At 43.0% G+C, this 7500-nt stretch overlaps 2 long non-coding RNA genes across 3 annotated transcripts in view; one reads left to right on the forward strand and one right to left on the reverse strand.

Annotated features, from left to right (window-relative positions):
- Positions 1–7500, reverse strand: part of LOC135114990 (uncharacterized) — a 68408-nt gene that overhangs the window by 48529 nt on the left and 12379 nt on the right. The gene's annotated exons all lie outside the window — the stretch shown is intronic.
- LOC135114989 (uncharacterized) overlaps positions 1–7500 on the forward strand; it is a 91477-nt gene that overhangs the window by 1302 nt on the left and 82675 nt on the right. The gene's annotated exons all lie outside the window — the stretch shown is intronic.

Raw genomic sequence — 7500 nt, forward strand, 5'->3', positions numbered from 1 at the left:
TCACCAATGAGTGGTGATGCCCACTACCAACAACAAATCCGATTTCACAGACGTTTTTCGCGGCGTTGTTTGTTTTGATCCTTACCAGAAACTGGAACCTTTGGTAACTCTGGCTTGGGAGCTGCTGGGCCTCCCCAATGGGATTTACCAATGCATTTATTTCTTGCAAATGTCTTATCCTCTTGTACATGTATTACTTCCTAAATTGTATATTAGAATCATTTAACAGTACAATAACATTTTGTAAGCGATAATAGTAATACGATAAAATTTAAGAAGAATTTGGATGGCGGCGTGAACTCAGGTGACAGGTAGTTGTCACCCTTAATTGATCTGCTACGTCTCCTTGGTTGAAAACTGTAATAATCCTTACATACGCATTGGGTGTATGGAATTTGTCATCGAAGAGAAATATTAGATGATATTGAAATAACATTACTATTGCCATCAGAGGGCTTCCGTTAGGCTAAGTTTAGATTAATTCAGTTTATTAATTTAATTTTAATGGGTAAATCATGACTGAAAAAAAAAAAACATATTTTTGCTGAGAAATAAATAATCACTGTCTCAAAATTAATAGAATAGGGCTGTTCACATAAAACCCGAAATATTTCTAACATTGAATGTGTACAGCACTGACGAAGAGAGAAATAGATTATTTATTATGTGCCTGGTTGGCATAACGCAGAGTTCGGCGAACGTAAGACAAATATTCAAAGGGAAGAATTTAAATCACAAATGTTTGCAGTAGATGGATATGGCGTGTTGAAGGCGCCAGTGTGATGTATTTCAATTTTCCATCCTTTTCTTTCTCTCTCTTTTAGTGCTGGCGTGGTCAGTTCTTTTGTCATGAATTGACTCATTTTGTCTAATAAGGGGGCTCCGGCATACCAACATTACCGAATCAGAGGTATTCGTTTTGTTATGATCGTTACCAGGTTGGGAATCACCGAAACCACGAAAACAACGACTATGAAATCGGATCGAGGTGTTGGTAATGCTTGTTACCAAGTTGGTAAAGCTCTTGCTTGGGAACGTTACCAAGCGACCGTGAAATCGGCCCGTAAATCTAATAAAAAAAAATCGTGATTAGCAAGTATAAATATATTATCACATAGGACATACTATTGATCTAGAATGTATATACAAGAAAATACAACGTAGGTGTGTAGGCAGGTGTGAAAGACTGCTGGGATGGAAGGCCTGGGCAGAGCAGGTGTGGAGGAGCGCTGGAAAGGAATGGCGCAGATGTGTTGGAACGCTGTGAGTGGGGAAGTAGGTGTGGGGAGGTGCTAACGCAGTGTTTTTCAGCTCCTCCCTTTGATTCCAACAAATGAGCCAATTAGTTACTATTTTCTTTTATATCAACCTGTCCTTGCCTTGCCCTTGCTGCGACTCGATTCCCGGTGTCAATCAGTCAGCGGTGTCAGTCACACACCTTCGCACCCTGATGGAGCTGAGGGACTTTTCTCCTCCTTTTCGTGCCTCTCTCTCTCTCTCTCTCTCTCTCTCTCTCTCTCTCTCTCTCTCTCTCTCTCTCTCTCTCTCTCTCTCTTCTTTTATATTTTTCTCCTTTTCCTCTTTTCTTTTTCTTTTCTTCTTATTTCTATTCATCTTCACTCTCCTGCTTGAATATTTTTAGATTTCCTCGTTCTTTTTTTCTTCACACTCTTCGCTTTACAGTCTTCCCGAATATTACTGGCGTACTTTCCCTCCTTGTCCTTTGTACTGCCTTCATTTTATTTTATCTTTTATGTACAAGAGAGGCAGAACAAGGGTATAAATAGATTCAGAAAAAAATGTCTGTTAGTTGTCCCTTTCCACTCCTTCACCCACCCAGGCATAAAAGAAAAGAACTTTGAAGGATGAACTTTATTTTCCTCACTTCATTTTCCTCTTTCCTCTCCCAGTCTTTTCAATGTCGGTCTTTCTTTGGTCCTTATATTTTACTTGAGGTAGTGTCTTATCTCTCTCTTTACTTCTCTTTTTTGCTCGTACTGTGCGGAGGGACAGCCACGCCAGCCAATCACAGCCACTTACCACGGCACGTCACTTCACCTCGTGTCACGGCCAATCAAATTCTCACAGTTCCTTTCCTCGCAGTCATTCCCGCACCGCCTCCCGCACCTCCCACCCACCCACCCACTCACACTGACACACCCATCCACTCACTCATACGCACTTTGAACTCTGGTCTCTGTCAGGGTCAAACTACTTCCCTTACACTGGAAGAGAGAAATGTCAGATACTTTAAGTGCACCTTCGTATCAAAAAAAAAAAAAAAAAAAAAAACGAACGAAATTGAGGGAGGAAAAGCTCAGATCCTGGAGTTTTCGTGGAAGTTACCGTGCCAAGAATCCACAGAGGACTTACCTGCAGCGTTACACTCGCGTTAAAAAAAAAAAAAAGTAAATGCAGGCTAATGGTGACTTTTCCCGCCAGGTTCCGCGTACAAGGGACCTCCGAGGAAAAAGACAATTGATATTTTTCGCCGGAATAACCATGATTCTCGGGAAAAATGGTAAAAAAACGATGCCGCGCGTGGAAATGTAATTGTCAGCCGTGGATATACAGCGCTGTCAGGGAAGTGGCGGAGGGGAAGGTGGGGGAGAGGAGGCGGTGGGAGGGTTGGTGGCGGAGGAAGGGAAGGGGAGAAGAAGGGGGTGGATGGGAGTATTTTATGACCTTCTGTTTAATTTAGTCTCCCCCATGTATGTCTCTCTCTCTCTCTCTCTCTCTCTCTCTCTCTCTCTCTCTCTCTCTCTCTCTCTCTCTCTCTCTCTCTCTCTCTCTCCCCCCTGCCCTTCCCTTTCGTTTTTTGTATATTTTCTCTTTTTCTGTTCTTTAGCTTTTTACATGTTTTTTTCAGATTTTTCTATTCTTTTTTTTTCTTTTTTGGCTTTTTTTTTATACGTTTCTCTGTATCCCTCTGTCCCTCCTTTACCCTTTTGCCAGCCTCCTCTCTCTCTCTCTCTCTCTCTCTCTCTCTCTCTCTCTCTCTCTCTCTCTCTCTCTCTCTCTCTCTCTCTGTGTGTGTGTGTGTGTGTGTGTGTGTGTGTGTGTGTATGTACGCACGCACACACACACACACACACACACACACACACACACACACACACACACACACACACACACACTCTCTCTCTCTCTCTCTCTCTCTCTCTCTCTCTCTCTCTCTCTCTCTCTCTCTCCACCCCCCAAAAAAAAAAATAAATAAATAAATGGGAACAAGACAAAAGGAAAGGCCCCACTCCCTCACCTCATCAGAAAGTCCCGTTCAGTCCTGTAGGCGGGGGCTGTTGCCGCGGCGCGTGGCAAGGTACAAGCCAATCTCCAGGAAATTGGTCAGATCACTCCATCAAAGAACGTCGCCGGGTTGTTTTCGCGGCGTCGCTCTTTGACGAGTCGACGAGGAGAGATGAGCATTAGAGATAGATAAAAAAAAAATGGGGAAAAAAAAGTAGGGAGGGGGGACGCAGCGACGAAAAACAGAAGGGTAGCTTTTTTTTCTTTATCCAATAGAGGTACGAAGGAGGAAAATACCTACTGGCGGAGAAGTATGGCTTGGAGGATGAGAGGGGAATGCGACGGGAGGATGTGACGGGATGAGAGGAGTGGAGAGAGAGAGTGGAATGAGGAGGTAGTGGTGGTGAGAATAATGAGTGGGGACAGATGGTGAATGAAACGAGATGATAAGTAGTGATGGTGAGTAGCGAGGGAAGGGTGACTGGGAAGAGATGATGGGACTAATTGGTGATTGGGACGAGTTGAGTGGAGACGGTGAGTGGGACGAGGGAAGGGTGAGCAGGGAGAGAGTTTATGACTAACTGGCGACTGGGACGAGATGATCAGTGCGAGAAGATGGTGAGTGGGACGAAATAATGGGGAGTGAGGTGAGTGAGTGAGATGAAATTCACATACGTAGACCCATGTGCACGTAAACCTATGTGTGCGTAAACTCACGTGCACGTAAACCTAGGTATGTATAAACCCACGTGCACGAAATTCCAGGTGTACAAAATTCCACGTGCACGAAATTCCAGGTGTACAAAATTCCACGTGCACGAAACTCCATGTGCACGAAATTCCACGTGTACGAAATTCCAGGTGCACGAACTTCCAGGTGCATGAAATTCCAGGTGCACGAAATTCCAGGTCCACGAAATTCCACGTGCACGAAATTCCATATACACGAAACTCCATGTGCACGAAATAACACATGCACGAAATTCCAGGCACACGAAATTCCACGTGTACGAAATTCCAGGTGCACGAATTCCAGGTGCACGAAATTCCATGTGCATGAAATTCCAGGTGCGCGAAATTCCACGTGCACGAAATTCCACGTGTACGAAATTCCAGGTGCACGAATTCCAGGTGCACGAAATTCCATGTGCATGAAATTCCAGGTGCGCGAAATTCCACGTGCACGAAATTCCATATACACGAAACCCCAGGTGCACGAAATAACACATGCACGAAATTCCAGGCACACGAAATTCCACGTGCACGAAATTCCAGGTGCACGAAATTCCAGGTGCACGAAATTCCAGGTGCACGAAATTCCACGTGTACGAATTTCCAGGTGCACGTCAATTCACTTGCACGAAATTCCATGTGATCAGCAAGGAAAGCCACTGATGTCTCCTGTCGCGCAGTGGGGAGCGACAACCGGGCACGCCTAGTAATTCACGCCCTGCTGAGTGTTCAGGTTGATGGACAGACTCATAAACCATCGAGGCCTTACAGCAACAGAGGAGAAGCAAACGTTACCCTGACAAACTGAAGCAAACTGTACCTGACAAACGTTACCCTGACAAACTGAAGCAAACTGTACCTGACAAACGTTTCCCTGATAAACTGAAGCAAACTGTATCTGACAAACGTTTCCCCTCAAGCGTTACTGAAACAAACTATACCTGACAAATATTCCCCCTCAAACGCTGGACATGCAAACGTTACCTCTGACTTTGTACGGATTAATTCTTGAACGTTACCTGGCAGATGTTAATTCACTGTCTTGTATCCTTCATTAACATACGCTCTTAAATAATCCCTTCTTAACTTCCTCAAAAAATAATCTTATGCGTTTCATTACCACACACTGTAATCATTCTCAGACATCACCTCAAAAACATTCTTACTCCTCTCATCACAACTTAAATGACCTTTTTAAAACATTTCCTTAAAACATTCTCGCGCGTTTCATCACGACACACACAGTATTGTTATCTTAAACATCATCGTGAAAACAATCTTAGTCCTTTCATTATAACCTGCATCTTAACGAGCCTTCTAAAACATTACCTCTCATATAATACTCTCGGAAAACATTACTTCCACACGTGGCTTCAAGGATATAGCCAGCGAGATATTGCCTCTTCACCGCTAATGACAATATGACACTTAACTTAAGAGGAAATAAAACCATAGATGATAAATAGATTGAATTACTCTACTCTTTCTGTCAGTGGCGTCTAACAATATCACAAGTATAGTACGAATTTCGACCACATTTTTACAATTTAACTTTGATGTGCAACACCTCACAACACTAAAATCAATGCATGAAATCTTTGTGGACACTTGCAAGAAAGAAAGGGATGAAAAAGCGTAAAATCTGCAATATCTAGCCAGTATAATGCTTGGAGGTGGTTAGAGAACGAGGAAAAAATGTTAATGAATAGATAATGAAGGAAAGATGTATCAAATAACAGTGAATGAGTAAAGAAAAAGGAGAGATGGGAGCAGTTTAAATAGTAAAACTTGTATTTTAATTTCTGGTCAGCAAAATCGTCTGTTGCCGGTCAGATGAAGTAACAAATGCCTTGAAGTCATTTACAAAGAAAAGGTTCAGATTTATTGCCACTGTCAGAATGCGTGGTTTTGTTGGCCTTCCAAGTATAAGGAGAACTAGTTGTAGTCAGGGTTAATGTTGCCTCGTTAACTTAGACTAGAGATGTTGCCAAGTTGTTCTCTCTGTCTTGTTTGTTTTCACTCTGCTCTACGTGATTCCCTTCATCCCAGACGATCGCTGGTTGTAGCTCGAGGCCGTGTTACGCAATGTTTTCGATGTCTTTTACCTCTCTCTCTCTCTCTCTCTCTCTCTCTCTCTCTCTCTCTCTCTCTCTCTCTCTCTCTCTCTCTCTCTCTCTCTCTCTCTCTCTCTGGTGTCACGTTCCCGATGCATTAGGAGCAGTACAGTGTCTCGTCTTGGTGATCCCCGCACCCCCTCTCTCTCTCTCTCTCTCTCTCTCTCTCTCTCTCTCTCTCTCTCTCTCTCTCTTCCACAAATAAAGTATAAAAAGAAAAATAATGATGGAAACCAAACTTCCTTACGTCACTTCCTGCAGAAAATGGGAGGATGATTTTATATTAAACCTTTAAAAACTTTGCTGCTTCCCCTTCCCCACCACATTCCCCTCCCTACATTCCCCCTGATACCCCCCTTTCCGTCCCTCTCCCCTGTCCCCTTCCATTTCGCCTGAGGAGATTGCTGGGAAGGAAGAAAAACCGAAGTCTGGATTATTTTCCCAACTTTTCTTCCCCTCGAGTCGTCTGAGGTTATTGTTTTGGAAGCTACTCCCCGCGGCCTCTTTCCGTTAAAGAGTTTCATTAATTGTCTTTTGTGCGTTTTTTTTTTTTTCCGCACGTTATATCTTATTTTCACAAACACAGCTATATATTTTTTTCTTTCCTTCTCTATTGACTCTTGTTTGCTGGTGCTGCTCCTTCTCCTTCTCCTTTTCCTTTTCCTTCTCCTTTTCTTTCTCCTTCTCGCTTCTCCTTCTCATCCTCCTCCTTCTCCTTCTCCTTCTTCTCCTTCTCCTTTTCCTTCTCCTTTTCCTTTTCCTTTTCTTTCTCCTTCTCCTTCTCTTTCTCCTTCCCCTTCTCCTCCTTCTCCCCTTTCTACCACTTCTCCTCCTCCTCCTCCTCCTCCTCCTCCTCCTCCTCCTTCTATTTAGAAGAAAATAAAATCGTAAAAGATTCGCAACACGGTTTCAGAACTAAACGTTCCTGCCTGACACTTACTAGACTTCTTTTATAAAATATTTAACTCGTATGACGAGACAAAAGCAGTTGATATTATCTACCTTGATTTCCAGGAAGCTTTCGACACTGTTCCCCATAGGAGACTCATCAGTAAAGTAAAAGCTCACGGCATAGACGGAAACATCATGAAATGGCTGAGAGACTGGCTCTCTGACAGAAAACAGCGTGTTATAATTAGTGGAAAAGAGTCAGATTGACATAAGGTAAATAGTGGCGTTCCTCAAGGCTCTGTATTAGGACCAGTACTTTTTATAATATACATTAATGATATTGATGAAGGGATCAACTGCAAAATAAGTAAATTTGCAGGCGATACCAAAATAACAAATAAAGTAACGTCAGTGTCACAATGGCAGGAACTGCAGTGTGACCTCAATAAACTAACAAGCTGGCCAGAAAAATGGCAGATGAGATTCAATATAGAAATGTGTAAGGTTCTACATATCA

This window comes from Scylla paramamosain, chromosome 28, assembly GCF_035594125.1.
Source record: "Scylla paramamosain isolate STU-SP2022 chromosome 28, ASM3559412v1, whole genome shotgun sequence".
NCBI lineage: Eukaryota > Metazoa > Arthropoda > Malacostraca > Decapoda > Portunidae > Scylla > Scylla paramamosain.